The sequence below is a fragment of the Podarcis vaucheri genome, assembly GCF_965113315.1.
Source record: "Podarcis vaucheri genome assembly, chromosome: 12".
Lineage (NCBI taxonomy): Eukaryota > Metazoa > Chordata > Lepidosauria > Squamata > Lacertidae > Podarcis > Podarcis vaucheri.
In genome coordinates, this window is record NC_138750.1 from 16,352,448 (window position 1) to 16,380,223 (window position 27,776).

Here is a 27,776-nt window from a genome sequence, read left to right on the forward strand (position 1 = left end):
AACCTGAGGTACCACTTTAGCTAATGGGGCCTCCCGCTGCTGCCGCCGCGCCGTCGGAGCACGATTTCTGTTCTCATCCTGAAGCAAAGTTCCTAACCCGAGGTACTATTTCTGGGTTAGCGGAGTCTGTAACCTGAAGCATATGTAACCCGAGGTACCACTGTACTCAGGCTGCACTTGATGTTACACTGCCAGGCATATCCTACGTGAAGAGTGCTTCTTCTGTGTGAAACAGACCTTATTTACTTTGCCACTTGTGAATTGCCCCAAAAGAGAAAATGCATTGCCCCCAAAAAGAGGGCACATATTTGCAGTATGTTCGCATGTGCTCATTCGTATGTATAAATGCGACCCAGTCAGATAGGCGGGATGTAAGTAATATGTTGTTGTTGTTTAGTATTAATTTATTACCTTCACCCTAAGATTCTGGGGCAGCAGAATTTCAGATACATCACTACTTGATTCCCACTAACAGAAGCATATACTTGTTTCCTCTCCAAATCTGGAAAGGTAAATATAAATTAAGAAAAGATGACCACATTTCAAACACTCTTGTTTCTTCACCCACATGAATGATAGTGTGCAAATTACTGCTGTAAACTCTGTATGGGGTTGTATGCCCTTGCCTACAGCTGGAATAGCATTTGTTCATTCATCTTCAGATGGCAGCCAACTTCAGATGGCGGCCCAAACACAGCAAAATCTGCACTGGTTTTCTAATGCCTTGCAAGCATCATTTGAGATTTTAGGCGTTTACAGGTTTTTACCTAGAAATTTGTTTTATTAGCTACATTACATCCTGATCTTTTCCAGGGCCCAATTTAAAGCACAAGTTTTAACAGATCAAACCCTAATCAGTTTAGGACCAGATTACCTGAAAGATTGCCCCCTCCTGCATATAACTTCCTGAACATTAAGATCTTCTTTAGATGCCCTGTTCTAGGTTCACATGCCAAGCAAAGTTGAGCAGGTGGATATCAAGAAGAGGGTATTTTCAGGGGTGACGCCTCAACTATGGAGAAACCTCCCCGAAGGTTTGCCTGGCACCGTCTATATGGTAGTTTCAGTAACAAGTGAAGTCTTTATGCATTTAAGTTTTTTGTTTTAAATTTGGGCTGGCAAGAATTTTGAGTTGTGCTTATTTTGTTTATTTGTGTTGACTACACAACACACACAATGCCCTGGTCATAACACAGCCTGCTGCAAGAAAAGCAGCATCACCAATCTGGAAGAGCAATATGTTTTCCTCAATAGCCTAAGCATTCATATGCTACTTTTTCCCTCATTTCATCAATCTGTTCATTGCTTGCACAAATGATACTTCAACCAGAAAAAGAAAATCAAAACGAAGGATTCAGTCTAAAAGGGAAAAGGGGTGGGGGGTAAAACAAACAGATATGTATGAAAAACTCCCCTTCAAGTAAAGCAAATAGCTATTTTAGCTCTTAGAAGCATTGTATTACACATTCCATCATAAGTTTGATTCACTGTGCAAAACAATCATTACTCCTTAGAGAAAGGTGCCAAGAGGTTAGCACCCAGTGGAGATAAAACCCAAGGAATGAATTTATTAGAGATTTCTCCCAGCCTGCATATTGCCACTTTATGGCATGCCTAGTGAATTACACAACAGTGCTGCATTGAACTACCAACTACTCTTTGGTGGAATAAGTATACAATGGTGCAGTTGGGTAATTTTAGACCCTGGACTTAATGTTTCTGCAGGGTTCTTTACATAGTAACACATACTTCACTTAACTCTAAAGTGTGATAAGCCAGACCTGGAGAATTGGGGTGGGGTGGGCTCCTGCTCAATCTGCTGAGGGGAGCTCTGGACTTTAGGACAAAAGTCCAGCCCCGAAAGTACCATTCAAGTATACCAAAAGAATACTCCACTAGCCTAGAAATAGACTCCACTAACCCAGAAATAGTACCTCAGGTTAAGAACTTTACTCAGGTTAAGAAATAGTACCTCAGGTTAAGAACTTTGCTTCAGGATGAGAACAGAAATCAGGCGGCAGCGGCGTGAGGCCCCATTAGCTAAAGTGGTGCTTCAGGTTAAGAACAGTTTCAGGTTAAGAACAGACCTCTGGAACGAATTAAGTACTTAACCTGAGGTACCACTGTATAGGCAACCTTGTGGCATAATCAAGAATCATAATGAAAAAGCAATGAAGCAATTTTTATTGATGCTGTTGTCTGCACGGTAGCCACGTGGCCAATACAGTGCAAACAACAACAGTATGGCACAGTAGTTTAATGTGAAAAATCAAAGTTCTAATATTTCCCCAAGTAATAACACCCTTTTTAGAAAGTTATTCCTTCAATGTCATTCTACCTACAAGGTAAGGGACCTGTGTTCAGTGAATCACTCAAAGTGTTCACCTATTAAAAATGAGGCCAGTCACAAAGCATTGCCCTCACCCAGAACACTTGCACTGGATTTTTGAAACAACCAGCAAAAAGATCAAGGAAATGAGGGGTGCCTTTTGACACTGCTAAAAATGTTCATGAAATGCACTCCCCTCTCCCTTTGGGCTCAGCCTGAATTAAAAGTAATTAATGCAGTTTGGGTGAATTGAAGTACTGCAATAATTAATTCATCTAGCTTGTTGACATTTAGAAGTTATTCTGAATATATATCTTTGTTGAAAGTGATGTTAAAGAGCCTTAACCACTGGCTTTTGTTTTTTAATAGAAACAGATGAAATCTTTGATTTGTCTCTGAAGTGCAATTTGTGAAGAAAAGCAGACACCCAGGGTTAATAACTGCGTAACTCCGGTGTCTGGTATTTAAAGAATTGATTTTGAACTATTTTTATTTGACAGCAAACTATAAGAGTGTTCTATTTAAGTAATGCAACACAGTACAAAATGAACTTAAGACAATGCACTGCTCACGTCTAAGCCTTTCGCATTTAGTGATAAACACGTAGGCCTTGATCCAGAGAATATTACCCACTCAGTAGCAGACCAAACATATGTTGGTGCATGTCAGCCGTTACGCCTTGCCAAATGGATGGATGTCAACTTTGGGTGAGAAACAGGGAAGTTGCGAACAGTATTCTGCTCCCACCCAGGACTTTCCCAAGAGGCAATTGACAATCTGGGCAGCAGATGTGCTTTTGATTCAGCTCTTGTCAAGCTATGAGTGAACATGTCTTCAGGGATGGCTCATCAGTACAGCAGGAGAGTCTTCATCTCAAGATCATGGGTTGGAGCCCCACAAAGGACAAAAGATTCCTGCACTGCAGGCGGTTGGACTACATGATCCTTGTGGTGCCTTCCAACTCCACAATTCTATGATTCTCTATCCAAGCCTGGAAGTTGTCTCCCTTCTCCAAGGAAGATGTGTTAACATCCATGCCTCTGAACAAGGAGGGGTTCGCACAGAGAGGCTCTTCCCATCCATTCCATGTATGGACTGCCCTTGTTGGTTTACAATGGCCATATTTGCATTTAAGAAGAAGAGAAGAAGAAGAATTTGGATTTGATATCCCGCTTTATCACTACCCGAAGGAGTCTCAAAGCGGCTAACATTCTCCTTTCCCTTCCTCCCCCACAGCAAACACTCTGTGAGGTGAGTGGGGCTGAGAGACTTCAGAGAAGTGTGACTAGCCCAAGGTCACTCAGCAGGTGCATGTGGAGGAGCGGAGATGCGAACCCGGTTCCCCAGATTACGAGTCCACCACTCTTAACCACTACACCACACTGGCTCACCACACATAAGTAATGTTTCCACAATCTTCCTTCGAAACTCTGTTCTTTCTGATCTATAGAATTCTGGGCACTATGGTTTACTAAGGGTTGCTGGGAATTGTAACTGTGAGGGGTAAACTGCAGTGCCCAGAATTCTTCGAGGGAGGGAATGTGTTTCAAATGTGCTTTAAAGGTATTGTGTGCATACAGCCTAGCAGTACAATAAAAAAGGGAAGTCCTGTTGAGGCCTTCTCTTGCTGAACTATCGCCTGTCAGCAGCTGTTCCATCAGACTGCCTCAATGGGAAAGATAGGAAGCAGGACAATCCAGGTGAGAGACTACCTCCATCAGGTAACTCATGCCCCTGGATTGTTTCTATGCCAGCTGGTCATTATTTGTTGTTGTTTAGTCGTGTCCGACTCTTCGTGACTCCATGGAGCAGAGTACACCAGGCACTTCTGTCTTCCACTGGCTCCCACAGTTTAGTCAAACTCATGCTGGTAGCCTCGAGAACACTATCCAACCATCTCATCCTCTGTTGTCCCCTTCTCCTCTTTCACAACATCAGAGTCTTAAAGTCTTAAGAACTCTTTAAGAATCAGGGCTTGAGTTTGTTTTCATCTGCTCTTCCCACTCTGTCTCCTTTTCCTTGTGTGTCATGCTTTTTAGATTGCAAACCAGCAGGCAAGGGTCACCTTGTTTTAATTGATTGTGTGCAAGCTACCCTTGGAGCCTTTTTGGCTGAAGAATGGGGTAGAAATGGTTGAAATAAATAAAAAGTAAGCCAAATACTCCCATGTAAGTATCTACAGAATTGCAGCCACAACTGGAGTAAGTCAATGGTGCTTTTTCTGAGTAGATATATAAAGGATTGCTCCGTTAAAATATCCTATCTGCAATCGGTTAACTCCTGTAATCATTATATCAGTTTTGGAAAGCGTAATTAGTGAAGCATATGTAAATAAAATAAAACAAATTAAGCCATGTAAAGACCAAAGTAAATGTTAAAATTTTCAATGTAGCAGTTTTAGATTTGATTTTCATTTTATATTATGGAAATTATTTTTAGATTATGTGTTAAATAATTTGCTGTCAGAATGTGTTCAAACCAGTAAACAATTTTATTTAAGGGAGTTTGATCTTCATAGATTCAGAACAGATCTTTTCATTTAAAAGTGTACCCTTGCTAAGGCTTTGGATTTTTATTTTATTTTTTAAAAGTCTGGTATGTAAAAATAACATCTTGGTGGTTTTATTTATTGCTGATAAAATTAAAGACAAATCTATTTGCAAAACAGGTCACAAAGATACAATCAAACACTACTTACACTATGTTATGGTGCTTCTTTTTCTTCTCCCTCTTTAGATCTGCTCACATACTTTATTACGCCTCTGCTTCTCAAAAATGCAGCAAATTCTTTGCTGGGGATTTAAATCTCAGCTAAACAAACTTAACTGATGCTGAGCTGACTTAGCAACCCTTGGAGCAGATCACAGCTATTCACCAGTTTAAGCTGGAATGCAAGATATGCAAGGCTGTGTTTTATTTAATTTAAACACTTCTGCTCCTAATCTGGAACAGAACAAAAAAAAAAGTTCCCAGTGGAGAGCTCCTCTGCCAAGCCTCATGCAATTCTCTCTTGGGAACATCTGCCTTCAAGGTAGAAAATCAAAGAGTTAGAAGGTAGGAATGGTGGATTAATGTGATTCAGTTTGCGTGTAAACCCTAAACTATCTATTTTGCATGTTCCGAAACAATATAGAGGACTGAAACACAGATCTCCTTCAAAATTCACACTTAAGACAAATTTAACAATGCAGTTCTCTAAACATTTGAAAAAATGCACCTGGAGTGGGAAATGTGAGTAGAAATGAATATATTCATGAAAATAACATACAAAATATACATTATATTCGGAGAAACTACTTGCAAAATGTGTACGTTAGTCTGTTCCACCTTCCGCACACGAGTAACATAAAGGAAAAAAATTGTTAACATTTCTTTAAAAATAACACAGCAATTTTGTCCTTTGCAAAAGAATAAAGAAGGCTCAGTTGTCACCCAATGCCTGTTCCCCAACTGCTATGAGACTCGGATACGATGCACAGGGACAGGGAACTTAATGAATCTCAGCTAAGCATCACTAGCTGCCATTGAGCAGCCCAACTTGTGCAAATTAATCCTTTAAATGCCCCTGGACAGGCAGCATATGCCCAGCAATTTGTAACTCACAACTATGTAGCCACTGGACAGGCCATTCCAGCTGCTCCTGGTGACCATGTTGAAAAGGAATCAAGTACATGCCAAACGAAGCAGCCCCAGCAAGGCCTACAGAGGGGTTGATACCACACGACCTCTGACACCTCTTGCATCTCACTTACTGCAGATTCCTGCATCTTCTGCTGCATGTGAAAGAATCTGGTCTGTGTTTGGTAATGGTCATACCAAATCAAGAAACAAACTGACCCGTGAATGGGTAGAAAAGCTTGTTTCAATCTGTGCAAACCTAAAGTTTTTAGAAGTCCATGAGAAAAATGACAAAGAGGAAGAAGAAATAAAAACTGATATCAGTAGTTCAGAAAATGAGATAGAATAAACTGCATGTATATGTTGTGTTGTATGTATATATTCCTTTTTTAAAAAAGCACTACTCAAAGGGTAGACATTCTATGGAGCTTAAATATTGAGGTGGACCTTAACATTATTTGCTGTTGGTGCTAAGGAGCAAATCTGATTATTATTTATGTTGATGGTTTTGTGGGGTCAGAAATGATTATTGATCCTGTTTTTATATAGAATAACCAGCTACGATATATTCACTTCTGTATAAATTGTGCATGCTAAATGTAATGCTGTCTCTGTTTCCCTGTTGGAGAATCTATCAAGAGTGTTATGCTAAGGAAAGCAGTTTGCAGTCAATCAATCTGGTCTTTTGAAGTTGAATCTCTCCTTTGTCTTCTTATTCAGCTCAATAAAATTGTCTTGGATTCTCTGTTTTTGGCATTTATTGACTTTCTATGGCAAAGACAGTTCAGGGTTTGAAAGCAGACCTGACAGTTTCTTGCTTTTTTTGTTGTTGTTGCTTTTGAGGGATAGTTACCTATTTTATTGCAAGCATAATACTTTTTATCTACACTGTGTTTCACACAATTTGTAAAACTACTCCTCACTGAACTTTTTTTCAATGTTTCCAAAATTTCCATTATTTTCTGGGGGAAAACAGGAGGAAACATTTTTCCCTCATAATTTCAACATTTCTGGAAATTTCACATCTCTAGTTGGTAGTCTGGGACATAGCAGGGATGGGCAAATAAAACAGTTTGGTTTCCTCTCAATTCTGGCACATAAGTTCTTATGAAAACCTATCAGCATTTTAGTGTCAATTTCTTTCAATATACATATTTTTGTATGCAGTTTTGCCTAAGGCACTTTTTTGCAAAATTTTCCCCTAATGTAATGCATTTTTCCACCAATATGTACACTTTTGTACACAATCCCTTTCTTCAAATGACTTTTAGGGTATGGAAGAGATGGTGTTCACACTTAGCTCTGCCTACATCCCCTTTAATTCCTATATTGAACCACCCATCCTTCTGCCTTACAGATAAATATGTACAATATAAACTATGGAAGGCATAGTTTATATAGTTTTTCTATAGGGCATGGGTGGGCAAACTAAGGCCCGGGGGCCAGATCCAGCCCGGGAATCAGTGTGCTTTTACATGAGTAGAATGTGTGCTTTTATTTAAAATGCATTTCTGGGTTATTTGTGGGGCATAGGAATTCGTTCATTATTTTTAAAAAATAGCCCAGCGCCCCACAAGGTCTGAGGGACAGTGGACTGGCCCCCTGCTGAAAACCCTGGTGTAGGGTTTTATCTGGGTTTCTTTTTTTCATTCAGATTAAAGCAGCAGGCAATTCAAAAACTATTCATAACATCACTTGGGAAACAATATCCCATATCTAGATAGAATCTGGACTGCAGTGTCACAAATCAAGGAGAATCAAATGGTTTCCACTACAGTACAAGGCGTGTCATCTAGCTTTGCAATTATTTGCCGTAACCCTGGAGCAAGATTCTCAGATACTACAGAAGACCACAAATTTAAAACAGTGATGCATTGGGACTCCTGATGGGGTTGAACAAGAATGAACAGCACATGCTTTATATCTCTCTGATAGTTTGAATGTGCCTTGCAGTGCTTACGTTCTTCCTTCTCTGTGCCAGAGCATCTGATTTGCTTGAAGAAGGTCCTGGTTCAATGACTGTAACCTTCAGGTAGGGTTGGACCATCCCCTGTCTGAAACCCTGGAGAGCTGCTACCAGTCACCTTAGATAATACTGAGCTAGATGGATCAATGATAAGCGTGAAGCAGGCAGCTTCTTACGCTCCTATGAGTAATTCCTACTGAACCAAACACAAGTGGCAGGTCCCACCGTAGGAGAATGCTGCCATGGAACGCTCTGTCTTTGGTCTTAGCTGACTTCATCTAACACTTTTTTTTGAGTGAGCTCTTCCAACTGCATTGATTACAAATATTTCATTTTAGTTGTAGCCAAGACTGTGTCCTGCACTGAAAGAAATACTGTTTTCTCTATTTCTTTTTAATGCCATCTCAGCTTACTTTTCACACAGGCAGTTAACTTTCATATAATTCATCGTTAGAACGTGGCCGCAGAAATCTCTGCAGCCCCTAACCATTACAAAAAGAATGGATTATATACTTTCAGGTGTTCTTTCTTTAGCTTTTCTGTTATCTGAAGAACTCTGCCATCTCACTGTCACCATTAAATCTTTAGAAGACATCTGAAGGCAGCCCTGTATTGGGAAGTTTTAAATGTCTGACATTTCATTATGTTTTTATATGTGTTGGAGCTGCCCAGAGTGGCTGGGGCAACCCAGCTAGATGGACGGGTCATAAATAATAAAATGATTATTATGATTAAGCTGGCGATGAAATAGAAATGATGTGAAATAAGTTTCTTACCACAAATAATCAGGACCCATTAAACGTTAGTCTATTTTATAAAATATGCATATTTAAAGACTAAGGGTACAAAGTTATGCACACTAACCTGAAACATGGAAGGAACCCCCATTGAAAACAACTGGATTTATTTTTTATAAATGTACAGAAATGTGCTACACATTTCAACATGTTCAATGGGGTTTACTTGCAGGTCAGCTTGCGAAGGATTGTAGCCCAGTGGCCACTCCCGATCACCAGTCTAGCTGCAGCATTCTGGATTAGTTGTAGTTTCTGAGTCACCTTCAAAGTTAGCTCCATGCAAAACATATTGCAGTAGTCCAAGCAGGAGATAACCAGCACAAGTATCACTCTGGCGGGACAGTTTGTGGGCAGGTAGGGTCTCAGCCAGCATACCAGATGGAGCTGGTAGACAGCTGCCCTGGATACAGAATTGACCTGCGCCTCCATGGACAGCTGTGAGTCCAAAATGACTCCCAGGCTGCACACCTGGTCCTTCAGGGACAGTTACCCTATTCAGGACCAGGGGGTCCCCCACACTCACCTACTTCATCCCCCCAAAACAGTACTTCTGTCTTGTTTGGATTCTTAAATCTACTCAATGTGCCCCTTTAATTGTCTTTCCAGGTGGCTTTGAGAGGATGGTAACATTGGGTTTACCATGCAGCTTGAGATTGCCTCTACACATAGTAAGATTTTAAGTAGTTCTCATGTGGTTAGCAGATGTCTGAATACACCCAAAGCCAATGTATACTTTTCATTAACTCCACTGGACTTTGGAGCATGGCCCAAATGACACTCAATTGTAATGATGAGAGATTCCAATTCATTCCCCTTTTCTGTATTCATTGTGCAAAGTGCTTCTGTCAGGACAATTCATTTACAGAAACAATGGGTGGAAATCAACAGCAAACCAACGAGCAAAAGGCTCTCATTCAATTTTCTTCCTTCAATTCTGCATTTTAAAAGTGAAGTTCTTAAAAAGAATAGATGATTATCTCTACAAAGTGTCAGTTTTCTTGCAAGACATGAAAACAGTAATAAAGGATCAACATCCAAATGACCGATGTGTGAATTTTAGAGACTGCAGTAATCACTTGCAACCAACATAAATTACAGTGGCGGCAATTTATCATCCATTAATATGCACTGCTCTTTGAAATGACATGAGAAAAAGAGCTGAAACATTGGTATCAGTACTATAGCTATTGAGGATCTTTACTGAATTACTTTTAGAAGAGATTGCAACTAAGGATATCTCCAGACTCACTATTTTGCAGGAGGCACTCAAGTACAGTACATATGAAATGTAAGCTCATGCAACTGAGGTGGATTAACCACTTTCTCACCCTAGTCCAACAAATCCACTCATTTTCTTGACTTACTGCAGTGAGGAAAGTAATGAGGAAATGCACTGAAAAGTGTACAGTGAATCAATGATTAATGGGAAGACATGTAAACTCTCTGCAACCAAATCAGGATGAATGTTCATTGCAGTTTAACTTCCTTACAAACAAATCAGAATAAGTAGGGATTAATACCTGGCCAATGAAAGCTTTTATGATTTTATGCTTGCAAAGAGATCTGTTAAAGATTGGAAGGCTGAACATCACCATTCACTTCTCAGTGGTCAGAAAATCTCACTGCCCTTTCTATGTTTGAGTATGTATATTAATTTGCCAATCTCATTTCGATATCTATTTGGGCATATGGACAATTTATATGAATTATATATGTTAAAGATGGGTTGTCTTTATTGTTAATGTGAGCTGTTTCTTTGTTTTTGTTCTTTTTGCATAATAAAATTTATTTTAAATATATAATAACAATATTGCACTTGGCACTACATTTTTTCTAGGTTATAGGAAATGGCTGATTACACTTTTAGAAGATGTCCATTTCCCCGTTGTCTACCTTGGGTCCTTATGAGAGAAAAACAGACCATTGCTAAAGGAAAGAATAATATACCTGGCAGTTCTTCTGTCTGTCCTTGAAATTGTCTTGTGAATCTAAACCCCATGACTAATAGTAGTAATGCTAGGAAAAGAAATCTCTGCCCAGGAACTAAAGAATATAATAAAAGGTAATGGGAATGGTGTTCAAGACTTATTGTCCACTTTTGTTAACAATACTGGCCTTAATAAGTCACTGATGTGATTAATCATCAAGCGGTTCCTTGTATCCATGTTGTGTACTGTTTGTGATGGAAAGGCCACACAATCACCAACTCCCCCATAATTATTTCTGGCCCTAGGCATTATTGCTCAGTGATCATAAAATGTACTAAAAACTGCCACCCTTGAAAAAGTGAAAGACTCTGGTCAGTGCTTTCTTACTGATAAGAAAGCTCAGTCCTATAGGTCACAAGTCAATAATTCCACAATAAAAGGGCATTCATACACTCAGTTCAAAAAATACAGGTGTCAATGCTGGGCTCAATTTGTTAAGTAACTAGCAAACATGACACTCATTTATCATGTAGTTTGCACATCTGACCTTATTAAAAAAACATCCAGAACTAACAAATTTTGCAGCTTACGGGAACATATGCAATAAAACAGGATGTCATCACTGGGGCATCTTGAAATTATGGAATGCTGTTTCCATCATTTCCCACAACTGAATAGATGATGTAAACAGATGTTAAGGTTCAAAGCCAATACTGATTGGGTTTGTAGCAAGAAGCTAAAAATTATTTCTCCTAGGTTTCAGTCAAAGATTTAATCATTCATATACTTATGCATACTCACATAGTTGATGAGATTCATGCAGTGGCATAGAGAGCAGAAAAAGAAAAACTTTGCTTTTGCATAATATTAACACAAGCAGAATGATAATTCAAGATTGAAGGAACTGTGTGACAAAGAATTATGAATTAAAGCACTGGATGTAAACTTTCACAGTCCAAAGGAAAATTTGTACTTTTCTAAGGTGTAACATCTGCTGTAGAGCTTTGCTTTCCCCTTGAAACAGTTTGAGTTACTATGTATTATTGATTTGAGAGAGAATGGGCAGTAGTTTTGTTCCTCAGAAAGTACCGGTAGTTGTGAAGTGCTTGCTAGTCATTGCACCACTTATGAGGTTCAGCCTTACACATTCAGTCTATGTTGAAAGCCTAACTGCTCCTGGAAACTGGTGATGTCTAGGAGAGCTTCGCAATAAATCCATCCATCTGGTAGGAAGGCTATGGCAGTCTCTGTCACATTCATAACTGTGACTACCATTTATTGCCAAGCCTTAACTACTCTAATGCACTATAGATTTCCCATTACAGCCTCATGCATCCTTAGAATACAGTGGTACCTCTAGATGCGAACGGAATCCGTTCCAGAGCCCAGTTCCCATTTAGAAGCAAACGTGACCCATGTCTGCGCATGCGCGGGTCACGTTTCGGCACGTCTGCGCATGCACAAGCGCAAGCGGCGAAACCTCGAAGTAATGCGCTCCGTTACTTCCAGGTTGCCAGTGTGGAGCCAGTGTGGTGTAGTGGTTAAGAGCCAGGGACGCAGACTTATAAAAAATATTGGGGGGGCCCGGGAAAGCTCGTGAATATGCAAATAAGCTCATGAATATGCAAATAAGCTCATGAATATGCAAATAAAGTGGCGCCGCCCCCTCGTGAGCGAATAGGGGGGAGCGTGCTGCGCCGAATAATCAGCTCCGGAACAGCTGATATGCGGGAAACGTGGGGCTAGCCGGAGAGAGGGCGAGCCCCCTCCGCTCCGGCCCTAAACCGCTGAAACCGCCAGGAGGAAGGAAATTCCCCCCGGCAGTGCCTTGCCAGTGGCGGTGGTGCTGCGAAGCAGCGAGGCAGGAGCCCCCGCCCCCGGGGATTCCCTAATCTCGCGGGGGACGGCCGGGGCTCTCCGGCTAGGGCGCGCGGCTGGCTGGCTGGCTGGCGAGGGAGCAGGTGGGGAGGAGGCGGGGGACGGCGGCGGCGCTCTGCTGGAAGGGCGCCCGAGATTATTGGGGGGGCTGAGCCCCCCCAATAAAATTTTTGAGGGGGCTCGAGCCCCCTCAGGCCCCATGGAGTCGGCGCCTATGTTAAGAGCGGTAGTCTTGTAATCTGGTGAACCGGGTTCGCGTCTCCGCTCCTCCACATGCAGCTGCTGAGTGACCTTGGGCTAGTCACACTTCTCTGAAGTCTCTTAGCCTCACTCACCTCACAGGGTGTTTGTTGTGGGGGAGGAAGGGAAAGGAGATTGTTAGCCACTTTGAGACTCCTTAGGGGAGTGATAAAGTGGGATATCAAATCCAAACTCTTCTTCCTCTTCTTCTTCGAACGCGCTCATCTCAAAGGACATTCAACCCGAGGTATGACTGTACCCCAGTGTAGTCACTACTCCCTTCAGAAAATCAGAAGTGCATCAGTCAATAATTCTTAAACGGAAGATGAAAGAAGTCCAAGGGTCCTAAGAAAACGTTTGACTCGATCCCAATGCATTTGGAGTCATTATTCAGTTCGCATTTAAAAGTAAGCCTCCTGAATCCAAACTTTCTGAAACTATACACAATCCAATAAACAGACATCTTTTGACATTCACACTTTAACAAATTCTGCAATGCCGCTCTCCAGCCAAGTAATGCGTACAAAAATGCATATACTACAATAAAATATGCACAAAATGCATATATTAGTGACAATAACATGCAAAAATGCATTGCATTAAGGGAACTCATTTTGCAAAAATGCGTACAGGCAACTCCCCATTTACATGGGGGTTACATTCCAAGGTCCCGCAGTTTAAGTGAAACTGCATATATTTGAAACACCATTGGAAAAGCCTGCAAACACCTGCTAAACCTCTGGAGACCCTTGAAAAACACTTTTAAAACACCAGCAGGGCTCCTGGGATTGCACTTGCAAAGGTTCATGGGACTGCTAGGCACTGTTTTCATGCCTTTTTGCCCTTTCTGGGCTCCTTTAGGGCCATTTTAAAAGTCACTTCCAGGGTCAGCGCAATCTGTTGCTACCTCTATATTAGGAGAAAGTCATAGTAAAATGCTAATGAATTTTCATTAGGATTTTATTTGTAAGAAAAGCAAGTTGATACAGAACTGTGAAGAACTGAATTTAAGACTGGATAAACAAGAAACAGAGAGAACCCCGAATTGACAGATTCAGCCACTCATGCTTAGAAATAGCTGCCACTGCAGTGTGCATAAAACAGTAGCCTTTGACTCTTCCTTAGGGAACTACACAACATCGATTTTTAAGACATATTATAGACTCTTCTTCAAGGAACTCTTTTACAAACATGCTGGATTAAAACAATAAATTATTAACTAGCACCTTTTGGACTTTTGCTCCCCTTTTATTCAAGAGTCACCACAGACAATAACTCACTCCCATCTCTGGTGTTTTCCCCTCTTTTGCAGCTTCCATTCTTGGAAGAATTGTAGGCAGCAGTTCAAGCTAACATGCTCATTCTGGTACCAGGTCTGACCATTACTAATGCTGCACTAGACAGACTTTTCCTGGTAAAACATGCCCACTACAATCCTGCACTTAGAAACTGCCTTCATTTCCCCCTGCCACTGGATGAGGTGCCCTATCCACTTCCATATAACCCATGAATCAGCTGTTTACTAGCTTGGGCAGGCTATTTGTAGTCAGAAAGAAATGGTGGCAAGCATTACATTCTCTTTATGTTGATGTTTTTCAACTCTTCTTGCACCATAAAATGCCTTGGTCATTTAGTTATAGCACTCCATAATAAATCAACCAAGTGTTGCCAGTCTGCATGCCCTATTAATTCTTTGGCAAGAGGTAAGCAAACTGAAAATTAAACTGAATTAGGCTGCTGTTTCATTTTTTGAAAATCTAAATCTAAAAACAGCTGTGGGGACTTAATGAACAAATTACATTGATTTTAGAACCGTATACTGTGCCCACTTAACGAAAGGGGGGAGGGAACCCTAACAAGGTTGTAATTTAGGTGTGGGAGAGGCATCTCTAGAGATTCTGGGCTCTTTTTTTCCATCTCTCATGCTTTCTGTCAGATCCTGGGAAGGTTATCTAGGCATCTGTCAGGGCTAGATTCTAATGACTTTACTGAGCTGGTACAGAAGAAACCTGCCCGGTCGTGTTCACCAACATTAAACAAGACATTAGAAACCATTCATCTGGTCAGGTTGTAAAAAATCTGTCTGTCTACATCAAACTGTAATGCAGGGTAAAGTGTCATCAACGGAATAACTAGAGTAGAGTTCAACATGATTAGTTAGGGAAGATGGCTCAGTGGCTAAGGAGTGGTTGCAGAAAATACTGGGCACCCCTAGGCTGAAATCCTTCTTCACTACAAAATCTCCTCTTCTCAAACCTTAGGCATGATTACAAAAGGTATACTTGATTATTTTTTAAAAAAATTAAAAATCCTGTAGTTTAAGATCAAAGTTAAAGTATTTCATGGTGGCATAAGCTCCACAAAGCCAGAAAATTAGAAGCTAAGGCTGACGTCTTAACATACATGCCCTATGATCAGTCATGTTGTGGAATGTCACAAAGTACGCTTGCTTACAACTTATCCTACATACAACTGCACTGTTCATTGGTCTTTTACATCCCGAATCATAATGGAGAAGACAGAGTGCCTGAGACCAGCAGAAATGTACCACATTGTCTTGGTCCTCTCCTGCACTCCTCTTGGTTGATCCATGCCATCTGCTGCTTACAACAAGGTCTGGTGTAATTTGAAATTTGGCACACTCACAGATCTCATCAGGTAGATGGTAGACTATGTATGCCAAAGTTCCAATTATTGGCATAGCAGGTATCGGGGGGTTTTTAAGTTAAGGGTGGGGAACCTCCAGCCCATGGGCCTGATTAAGCCCTGCAGGTCTTCTAATTTGGCCCATCAGGCCACTTCATATGTGACATCAGGTGTGGAGAAGGTAAGCACGCGGCTGAACCAAAAGCGGGACTGTTAGGTCTTGCTAAACTATGTACGTGGCACTGCCAAAACCCAGTAAGACATGCAGGCAAAAACAGATCACCTGACATCACTGTCAGATATGGGTTACCATGAAAGAACGTCATTTTTTAAAAACTACTCCCCTTAACTAAAGGGGCATTTCCTTAATAGGAGATCCCTCAGAATCACACCCACACACTATGACTTAAAGGCTCCTGGGCTTAAAGTGGTTGATGTACTTTACACAGTTAAGATGTTACTACTGGCAGCTCTCATAACAGGTGACTATTTAAAAGTCAAGTGGAATATGCAGTCTGGGGCTTGTGGGACCTATTTCTTGGTGAAGGATATGACAGAATCTTGGGATTCACCCCTGCCCTTCAGCCTTAGGCTCAACCCTACATTCTTGGCTTGGGCTGAGAACCTTGATTCAACAAGTGTGTGTGTGTGTTTCTTGTTCTAATCCTGCAAGGTTGAGCATGTGTTACAATCTACATCTACATCCTTGGAACAATATGGGACTGAATGGAGTGGTAATTAATTGTCATAACAGCTCATTAGGCTGAAAGACAAAGTATACCCATTTTATCTGCAGCTGAATATTGGCATGAGAACTGGGACATTTGAACTCACAATGTTTTTAGACATTAGCCCTCCTTTATCACAGTCCTCCTCTCTCCCATTCAACCAACATGTGGAGGGGAATGTGATACTGCCACCTGAACTTCTTCCCCAACTTCCATATGCCCAAACACCCCCGTGTATTGAGATAAAAGCAAAAATGGACCCTACAATAAAAGGGCCAGAACTCACAACTGGAAACTCTGGGACAATCACAATTCCCCATCATGCATAAAATCCTCACGAGAGCACAGTTCTACATGTGTTCTATATAGTCTTTATATTCTGTTGAGGGCCAGCTTATTTGCAGGCAGTATTTCTGGGCTAAAAACCAACAACCTGATTTTATAAACAGCTGAAAAATATTCAACAGGAAACACATCCCCAATGGAATACAAAAAAAAAGTAAAAGTGCTGAGTATTACATTCAGGCATCAACCAGCACTGAAGAACAATAGCAAATTAGCCTTTTGATGTCAAAGTCTCAGAAGCATATGCAAGATCTTATTAGAAAGGGTTACAGCTTTATATAAGTGGCCAAAGGTGGAAATGAATAATGAGAGGTTAAACTAAGGATAAAACTGTTTAAAAAAACACACACACCAAGGAAAGAGTTCATGCCATTAGTTCTTTTAACACTTCGGTGAATTATAGTCTCATTATATAAACACTTTTTAATTAGAGTCTGTTATATCCCCAACGGGTTTGTTATCCATGTCAGATTTCAGGATATTAGGTATCAAAATGACTAAGAGCTTATGCAACTTGCATGAAATGTGGAAGCGATGTTCCTGCTTCCTCCCTTTAATGATTTCCCTAAATCTGTTCTCTCCTCTGAGTAGCCACATCAAGGTTACACTGTTGTGCACTCAAATGGGAAAGCTATCAGTTTTAATTTGTAGCCAGTGTACTGCAGCGATTTATGAAGCAGCCTGCTCTTTTTAAAGAAATAAATAAATAGAAGCTGGAGATGGCAGCCAAGAAATGTGATTGAAGGCAGTCCTGCTGGGCATTTTCTGGACTGTCCTCCATAGTACCCAAAATAAAGCAGGTGGTAGCATTCAATGCAAGCAGTACTCACATTAAACACAATGAAATTAACAGACATGGCCAACTTAGGTCCCTTAATTTCTGTGGGTCTACTCTTGAGTGGAACTTTGTTGGATACAATCCTTTGAAGATACCTCATATACCAATACACAGAGTACATTACCCAAGGATCCTAGGACCAGTCTCTGTTGTCAGAAGGATGAGTTGGTAAACTTCTTGCAGCGGTGCTATTTTTATTTTATTTTATTTTTTATATCCCACCTTTCTTTCAATGTGTTTATGCAGCATACATGATTCCCCTCCTTTTATCCTCACAACAACCTAGGCTATTTTGAGAGAAATTGGCTGGCCCAAGGTCATCCAGCATGCTTCATGACTGAGTAGGAATCAGTACCTGGATCTCCCTTGTCCTAGTTGAACACTTCAACCATTAAACCACATGGATCTGGATAGGGACTGGATTTGGGATTCGTAGTCCTTTGGATCCAAAAATCCGTGGCTCAAATGGAGCCAAAATTGTGTTCCCCAACTTGCCATCAAAAGCAGAGGCCTCCTATAAACCCCAAATCAAAAACTGCCCAACAGCACCACTGTTCTCAAGGACCTCTTCCAATAAATGTTTCCTCAAGCAGTACTGTCTCTGCTTGCCTCCCTCCCACAACTGATACCATTAACGGGAAAGCTCATGTTAAATGTGTATGTGGCAGTTTGGCCCTGAGAGGGTAAAATAATGCTCTGCTGGGTTTTATTAAAAAAATGGAAGAGTAGGGGAAAGATGAGCTGTCAGCCTAAGCCACTTATTTGAAAGTATGTTCCACTGAAATGCAGACAGTTTAGGACCACATAAATATGTTTAGAATTGTGGTGCAACACCATGTTCTTTGCCAAGGATATATAGCTGAACAAAATGTGCTGGTTTCTCATCAGTGAGCTGCAGTAAATTTTCATTCTTTTACAGGACACACGGAGTTCAAAGAGACAGAAGATCCAGATTAAAACAAAGCAGGATAAAGCCACAGCGATCACCAGACAGTGAAGCCTAATTAGCCAGAGAGACTGCAAGAGAATAATTTTGCCAGCCCTAAAAGAAAATGAAAAACAGGTGCCAAACACTAGCCGAGAAAACAAATAGTGATACATGCAAGTGAAGGAGTGAGGGAGTGGAAGTTTTTTAAGGAAAGAAATTACTCAAATCTGGTTTGGCTTCTTCGAGAGAAAAATGGAATGAGAGCAGTAGAGAACCTTCTTTGCAATCTTCCCAGAAATACATCAATATCATTCTGAAACCTACAGCACTGTTACAATTACACTATTGAGAAAAAAGAGAGGAAGTATGACAGTATGCAGACTGGAGGTGGACAAATGTTGTCCCCATCTTCAAAAATGTGTGGAAAGAAGACCCAGGTAACTACCGACCAGTCAGTTTGATGTCTATACCAGGAAAGATCCTAGAACACATAATTAAACAGCTAGTCTGTGAGCACTTTAAAAAGGATGCTGTGATTTTATAAAGACCCTGCATGTTTTTCTCAAAAATAAGTCATGCCATTTCTTTCTTTAAAAAAAATGCAAGATACAAGCTTGATGGATCAGAGGAATACTGTGGACACAGTATATCTTGATTTCAGTAAGGCTTTTGACAAGGTCCTTTGGGGACAAGTTGGTAAAATGTGGGTTGGAAGAGGTAACTAAGGTGGATTTGTAGCTAGTTGACTCACTAATGATTCACTAATGCTCACTAATGGTTCCTCATCAGCCTGGAACAAGTAGGGTACTGCAGATTCTGCCCTGGGCCCATTGTTGTTCAACATCTTTATAAGCAACTTGAATGAAGGAATTGAGGGGATTCTCATCCAATTTGCAGATGACACCAAACTGGGAAGAACAGCTAACACCACAGAAGACAGAATCAGGATTCAAGTTGACCTTAACAGATTGGAGAACTGGGCCCAAACTAACAAAATGAATTTCATTAGGACAAATGTATGGTTCTGCACTTAGGCAGGAAGAACCATCTGCACAAATATAAGATGTGAAATTTCACAAATTTCACACATGTGAAAAGGATCTAGGGGTCTTCGTAGACCACAAGCTTAATATGAGTTAATAGTGATGAAGCAGCAAAAAAAAAGCTAATGCTATTCTAGGCTGCATCAATAGAAGTATAGTGTCCAGATCAAGGTAGTACCACACTTGGAATACTGTGTCCAGTTCCGGGCACCACAATTTAAGAAGTATATTGACAAGCTACACGAAGACAAAATGACTAAACAACAACAACAACAATTGACAAGCTAGAATCTGTGAAGGCAACCAAGGCGATCAAGGAAACCAAGCCTTATGAGGAACAGTTGAGGGAGTTGGGGATGTTTAGCCTCAAAAAGAGGAGACAGATAGCCATCTTCAAATATCTCAAGGGCTGTCACATGGAAGATGGAGCAAGCTTGTTTTCTCCTACTATGCAAGGTGAAGGAGATTCCTACTAAACATCAGGAAGAACTTTCTGACAGTAAAATCTGTTTGACAGTGGAACAGACTCTTTCGGAAGGTAGTGGTCTCTCCTTCCTTGGAGGTTTTTAAACAGAGATTGGATGGCCATCTGTCATGGATGCTTTAGCTGAAATTCCGGCATTGCAGGGGGTGGGACTAGATGACGCTTTGGGACCCTTCCAACTCTATAATTCTATGATTCTATGTTTTACTGGATTATACCCTGCAAGGTGATGAGGATTAGTAGCTGCTGGTCTAGATTCTCGCTAAGGGTATGGTTTGTTTTCTCACTGTTAATTTCCTCCCCACTGTTAAAGCCATTTTCTTAAAAGTGAGATTGGACAACAATGGTCCCAGGGCAGAATCTGCAGCACCCTACTTGTTCCAAGATGATGAGGAACCATTAGTAAGCATTTGTGAATCATTAGTGAGTCAACTAGCTACAAATCCACCTTACAGTTACCTCATCCAACCCACATTTTACCAACTTGTCCCCAAAGGACCTTGTCAAAACTCTCCATCCTCTCTCATTCACAATTATCTGTTCCTTGCCTAGGAGATTGAAGGAAGAAAGATAGAAACTAGTTTATTTAGACAAGAGAAGGGAGAGCCAATTTATATCATACTGCTCATTATTATCCCCTCTTACCCATACCAGACAGAATTACACAAGGGAAAGAGAGTTAAGGAGAGCAGCAACTAGATTGATAGTAGGTAATCTGGTTTTGACTTGTCTCATCAAGAGCCATCGCACCCACCCAGACTCAAAAGTTGCCTACAGTGCTACCTCTGGTTACGTACTTAATTCGTTCCAGAGGTCCATTCTTAACCTGAAACTGTTCTTAACCTGAAGCACCACTTTAGCTAATGGGGCCTCCCACTGCTGCCACACCACCGGAGCACGATTTCTGTTCTCATCCTGAAGCAAAGTTCTTAACCCAAGGTACTATTTCTGGGTTAGCAGAGTCTGTAACCTGAAGCGTATTTAACCTGAAGCGTATGTAACCCGAGGTACCACTGTACTATGGATGTAGAAGCGTAACTTTCTATTGGAAGGGCCAAGGGCCACAACAGAATGTGAGGTGGAGGGATCAAATCTGTTGCTGCTTATAAGCCACATTGCTTATAAGTCGTTTATATCAGAAGCAGTACAAAGGCAAGTGGAGAGACAAAGGTCACTCAATGAGAACTTTCCACTTCAACATGATACCTACTGTGTGTTTCAATCAGAAAATACAATGGACAAAATTAGAGAGGTGAACAGAACAAGGTGACTGACTCTCTCTATAGTTATTCTTAGCTTGGCTTAAAAATAAATAAATCACCCCACAACACTCTCTCTTGAAAACTTGCAGGATGGAAAAGGTAATGCAGTGAAAAGCTAAACCCATAAAAAACAAATATAGACCATTTGAGTGTGTGTGTGTGTGTGTGTGTGTGTGTGTGTGTACATGTGCTATAGGTGGTGGAGAAATCTGGTTTCATCTGCATCCCCTACATAACTCAAACTTCCCAAAAACAATGCATGAATTGAAACACAGGTATCCTACAAATTTGGCAGCTGCTGCAAAAAGATGGAAGGCAGCTAGGCCAGGAACAGAATGGGCTTAACGTAGCCCTTCTGGTTCCACCCCCACAAAGGATCTATGTGGCAGCATGCCCTGCTTCTTTCCTGGTCCAGGTACAACATCACCACACACCTAAACCCTGCCAGATGAGGGTGGGTAAATTAACTACTGAAAGTGATGATGTAAACCTGCAGACTTAGTTGGCCAACAGGCCTAATAAAGTACAACATGTCACATACTCTCTTCCTTCAATAGTGTAACAATCCACACTCATCCTTTTCACCCCAGATATAAGAGAAACAAGAAATGAGCTATTGGTCCAGTCTGATTTGTTCAGAAATAAATGAATGCTGATCTCTACATGAACCACCCATCAGCCTGTGGGATGGGTGTGGGAGGCTTGTTGATGCCCTTATGGTCCTCCAGACCTTCCTGCTCAAAGTGGAAAGGTCAGGGGTGAAGCTTTTTACATGACCAGACATTGATAAATGCCTGAAGAGTCTTCCTGTTTATTAAAGAATGGCGGGTGTAAGACTTTAGAGATCACCAAAATAGGCAAATAGATATTATATGAAGAAATGGACTTCCTTCATCGCTTTCAGTATTAAGTGGACTTGCTGTTGTTTGTTTTAAACTGGTGGAATATAAAGCAAAACTGTACTTCACTTAACAGAAATTTGCTTTTGTAAAATCATTAAACTTAAAAAAAAAAAAATCTCTTACCCATGCAGAAAAAGTTCCTCTTTAGACAGAAACACACAGCCAGGCTTGCCAGTTTTATTTCCCTATTCCCAAAGAATTCCTGGACATGAAGGCCTCCCCATTTGCCTTAATGAATTTCCTACATGCAAAGAGAGCATCTCTCCCCCAACCCCCATGCTACTGGAATAAATGCGGGGTGTGTTTGTGTGATAACTGATCTTTGTGTGCGCACCGGAGCACTAATGCCTACAGCAGATTGCCGGGTAAAAATGTAACAATATACCTCGGTGAAATATTAATTATCGCTAATTTCCTGTAACCACGTTTGAGCTCATCAAGATTAACCTAGATAGGATTTATGTTACATCTGTCTACAGTTTGCTTAATTCACTGGAGTCCCTAGTTGCAATCTTGCATTAATTAAGAGACAGCATTTTTAAAACATCACAAGGATATCATGTGGTTGGAGCAGTATTTGCCAGTTTTTTTTTAAATTATGTGAATAAATTGTACTTTTTTGGTCAACTAGTGAAAAATTCCATTTACTAGATTACAGTATCACTTTTGAGAGCTAAAGGAAAATGCTTAAATCACAATCTGGTCAAGAGGTAAATGCCTTTTTCTACTGATTCTAACTGAAGAGCTTTAAGCATGTGCTTACCTTTCCTACTGCAGTCAGTATAACCTCAGATTACTTATGGTAACTCAGGCTAGATTTGTGTCCTTTCATTTATGATAGCAAAAAGACCTCTATTGGTTTTAGGTGTTTATAAAAGGTTACATTTTACACAGTTATAATTGAAGGCAAAGGTTAACATTTCCACAGCTCACAGGTGTAAGAATAAATTAGAGCCAAAAAAAAAAAGGCAGAGAGAAATTTTAGACATGGATATTTAAAAAATATTAGCTACCATCTCTATAATATCAGGGACATAAGGTTAAAGAATTGTGTATACTGTACAGTGGTACCTTGGGTTACATACGCTTCAGGTTACATACGCTTCAGGTTACAGACTCCGCTAACCCAGAAATAGTGCTTCAGGTTAAGAACTTTGCTTCAGGATAAGAACAGAAATCGTGCTCCGGCGGCCCGGCGGCAGCGGGAGGCCCCATTAGCTAAAGTGATGCTTCAGGTTAAGAACAGTTTCAGGTTAAGAACGGACCTCCAGAACAAATTAAGTACTTAAGCCGAGGTACCACTGTAATGCACATGCTTCCTGTCAACACTGACTCTTTAGAACAAGTCTTGCTGATAATAAAAAGAAGGTCATGGTGACATTGTTCTAGTTATAGCTCACCTTTATAGGCAGATAGAAAAGTAGACAAGCTCCTTCTGAGTGTTGCATTGTAACGAAATAGACTTTTCTCCAACGGTCACTCACCCTGGTATTATCCTGGCCCCCATTTCTTTAATTGCTTGGAGATTTAAACTTTTCTCTTAAGGCAGAGTATTCTGGGTGTTTCTTGCTGACTGTCCTACGTCATTCACTGGTGCTTCTAACTGATGTTTAGCCACTGGAGAGAACATCAACTGTTCTGCTGGTTACATCAAGGATAGACAACAAGATATCCTCCAGATATCACTGGGCTGTCATCATCCCTGACCGCTGGCCATACTGGCTGAACCTTATTTATTTATTATTTAATTTATATACCGCCCTATACCTGGAGGTCTCAGGGTGCTTCACAGACTGGGAACTGAATGTCCAACAATATCTGGAAGGTGCTGTTTTGGCTGCCCCTGGTGTATATCATCACTGTATATATGGATTAAGAAACATAAATAAAAAATCTCTGGTTTTCTAAGCAGCTTAAAGCCTGGTCCTATACATCTTTACTTGCAAGTAAGTCCCTTCTAATTTTAGTGTTCCATTCTTCCTGCAATATATATGACGCTTGATAGAATAATATACGGAAGAAAATGCGGGTGGGCGGAGGAGACACATTCCTGTCTGGATAGGCTCACAAGTTAAATTTTAGGGGAGGGTGATACAGAATAGGGAAGGGCAAGCTAGGAAAGGGAGGGAGGGAGGGAGGGAGGGAGGGAGAGGGAGAGGGAGAGGGAGAGGGAGAGGGAGAGGGAGAGAGAGAGAGAGAGAGAGAGATGCAAAAGGGGAACAGGGTGATTATAGCCAACTGAAATCAAACATCACACCTAAGTATCATTGCACATATCTCATCACTGCCTTAAAATGCAGCTAGGCCAGGGTGGTCCAATATGCGGCCAGAGGGCAACCTGAGGCCTTTTTGGCAGCCCTTGGCAACATTTAACACACACCCCAGCCCTCCTGCTGCCTTCCCAAAGCCTGGCAAGTGAGGCATGGGCTTTGGGAAGGAGGGCTCTGACAGGGTCCTAGAGTCCTCCCTCCTTCTTCTCAAAGCCTATTTAGCGCTTTCTCAGCTTTGGGAAGGAGATGGGAGAACTCTAGGACCCTGACAGAGCCTCACACCTCCTTCCCAAAGCCTAGCGCCTCACTTAGCCAGCTTTGGAAAGGCAGTGTGAGGGATGAGGGGGGGGGGCATAAAAATGCCCCCCTTCACAGGACAAGGCTGTGTACTGCCTGCAGCTTCCCTATCAAAGTATTCTTGCAGCCCACTTGGTATGAAAAGTTGGGCTGTTCCGAACTAGGCCATCCTTTTCCTCAATTTGGTTCAAAGCTCGTTTGGGGTGAAAATACATGAAAACACAGCATTTCTTAGGTAACAACAAGATAAATATGGATTGTGACTAACATCGTGTGTACACCACTTCCCAAACCAGCAGTTGGAGTGCACCAAATGAGGAGTGTGTACACAACCTTCGTATCCGTTAAAAAATGTCCATAGGATCACAAATCATAGCTCTCTCAATTTCGAACAATGGCATACAAAGCCTTCTTTCAAAAAAAACCTGGATCCTTCCCGCCAAACATGTCAGCACCATCCTGTGAATATCTCCAACATATATTTCTACTATTCTTGTATATCTTAACCCTCAGTCAATATGGTGTCAGTGAGACACCACTGATACAGTATTTTATGAAGATTTCCCTTCATGAACGAGAAGCTCTGGAAAGTGCTATACAGAATAGTAAAGTATTGTTTTAAAGTAGACACTGTTCAGTGTTTACAAAACATACATTTTATATCAGCCAATAAACAGTGTCTCAATCTGAGTCCTAAATTATCACTGCAATACATTTTGGGTCTGTTTAAAAAAAAAAAATCTTAAGCACTAACAGTACGAAAGACTATCCTTACCACTTTTCAACAGCTGCACTTCAATGCTGTTAAGTGACTGCATAAAACCCAGAAGAGCCAGGAAATGGAGTAACAGCTATTCTCAATTGTCTCGTACACAGTATCATCTCTTCCACAGTGAACTGAATTTAAAGCACCACCATTTGGCCTGAGTACATGCCAACTTCAGGAAAATGCAAGTACTGTGTTTATTTCTAGACCCTCAGCAAATCTTCCAGAATCAATGGGTAATTCTGAAAAGATGCTGGTGAAAGCATTTTGTACTTATTCCAGCAACATTTCTTTATTATTGTCCTCATTGTGCAAGCCCATAGTCTGGAGATAGGATGCTTTATGTGCCACAAGCTATGCATCTCCATTTATATGAGACCAGGGACACTGGGGGATGTTCGATTCAGGGAGAATGATTCAAGGAGAGCACAAGCAGGGAACCAACTGTGTGCCCTCTTAACCAGGAAGAGTCAGGTCGTGAAAAACACAAATTCTCTCACATTGCCCCTGACTTTTCAGGTGCTTCATGGTTGCTGGCCCAAGGCATTACACTGTTGAGTTGGAGGACAAGATGACACCTGTAGAATCCAGCAAGACTCGCAGCTGGAATCTTATATCAACTGGACACAGTTGGCTAACTTCAGAGACTCAAGCGAATAGGAGCAGGGTGCCTGCCCTCCATTATCTGCCTCTTGAGGCAACTGCTTTGCTTTGCCTAATGGTAGGTCTGGTCTCCTGGCTTGTGGCTATGGTACTAGGGGAGAAAAGCAGCAACGGAAACAGCTTGGGATTTGTCACCATCCAGCTTTCAGCAAAGGCCCCTTCCTTTCTCAACTGCTACCACAGGCACTTATGAACAAGCCATCTTGCCCTTGTAATTGTCTTTCCTGTTTTATTGTGGCCCCATCTGCACTATATATTTAAAGCAGTATCATACCACTTTAAAGAGTCATAGCTTCTGCAATGCATCCTGAGAACTGTAGTCTGTTAGAGGTGCTGAGACGTGAGCAGACCCCTGTTCCCTTTATACAGCTAGAATTCTCAGAGTTCCCTAGGAAAAGTAGTTGGCTACTAAACTACTCTGCAATTGCAGCTCTATAAGGGGAGTAAGGTAAAGGTAAAGGTACCCCTGCCCATACGGGCCAGTCTTGCCAGACTCTAGGGTTGTGCGCTCATCTCACTCTAGAGGCCGGGAGCCAGCGCTGTCCGCAGACACTTCTGGGTCACGTGGCCAGCGTGACAAGCTGCATCTGGCGAGCCAGCACAGCACACGGAACGCCATTTACCTTCCCGCTGGTAAGCGGTCCCTATTTATCTACTTGCACCCGGAGGTGCTTTTCGAACTGCTAGGTTGGCAGGCGCTGGGACCGAACGACAGGAGCGCACCCCACCGCGGGGATTCAAACCGCGGGGAGTAGGGGTCTCCTAAAAACTATAACAAACTACAGTTCCCAGGGGTTTTTGGTTTTTTTTGGAAGAAAGCATGGCTGTTTATAGTAGTATAATAATGCTTTTAAAATATAGTGCAGATGGGGCCTCTGACATGTTTACTGGTGCTTATTGTTGTAACAATCTAATGAAAACTGCAGTGTGAGGCCTACCTCAAAAGCCTTGCATAAATATCATAAGATATAAGTCAAGGATGAGGAACCGGTAGTTTTCCAAAAGTTATTGGACTAAAATTCCCATCATCCCTAATCACTGACTGTGCTGGCCAGAGGTCAAAGAAAATCCAGAGGGACACAAGTCCTCTATCCTAGTCTTAAAAAGCAAGATGCTGTATTTTTCAGTATATTGGGTCATTTGCTGCAAGATGAAATCAGAAGTGAGGTAAGGGTCTCACTACCTATTTCTCCAGAGATTATTTTCCTAACCTTTAACTCACTTATACACAAAGTACAGCACAGTAAAAAAAACCATGCCCTGGCTCCTCAGTCAACACAGGGCACTTCCATTTCCAGATGGGTTGCTGCAAGAATGAGGGAGGTTGTGGCTAAACAAGCCAGATGATGTTGATTCAGAACACTCAACTAGAAAATTACTGTTAGCCACCGGTAAAACTTCCGGAAAGAATAGACTAGTAGCCCTGGATGGCTGTGATAGAACCATGGGCATCTACAGGATGGGATCGTGACATGTGACCCAAAGCACCACAAGACCTTTCCCACCTTTTTAATGCTTATTTTTCTCCTTAGAGCTTGAGCATTCACTTCTGCTACACTGAAACATAGGCTTCCTACTTTAAAAAGCAAACAAACAATTCCCTGCCCATAGAAGAGCAGTTTCACATCTTCAGCATGAGTAGTGATGAAGCAACCCACAATGAGCTTGGAATTGGAAAATAAAGACTATTTTTCTCCTAACTTTGAAAATCAGTAGGTTTATTCTAGGACAAACTGCAAGCCAATTTGGACCCTAATGTGCCCCACTATTATGTCATCAGGAACATTACTGATCTGTTGGCCTCCCCAATGTCTCTCCAAGGCCTGATCTCAAGGGTGAGGAACCTTT

At 41.4% G+C, this 27,776-nt stretch overlaps 1 protein-coding gene across 3 annotated transcripts in view; it reads right to left on the reverse strand.

Moving 5' to 3' along the window:
• The window catches only part of TMEM108 (transmembrane protein 108), a 183,430-nt gene that overhangs the window by 147,301 nt on the left and 8,353 nt on the right, over positions 1-27,776 (reverse strand). The window lies entirely within an intron of this gene.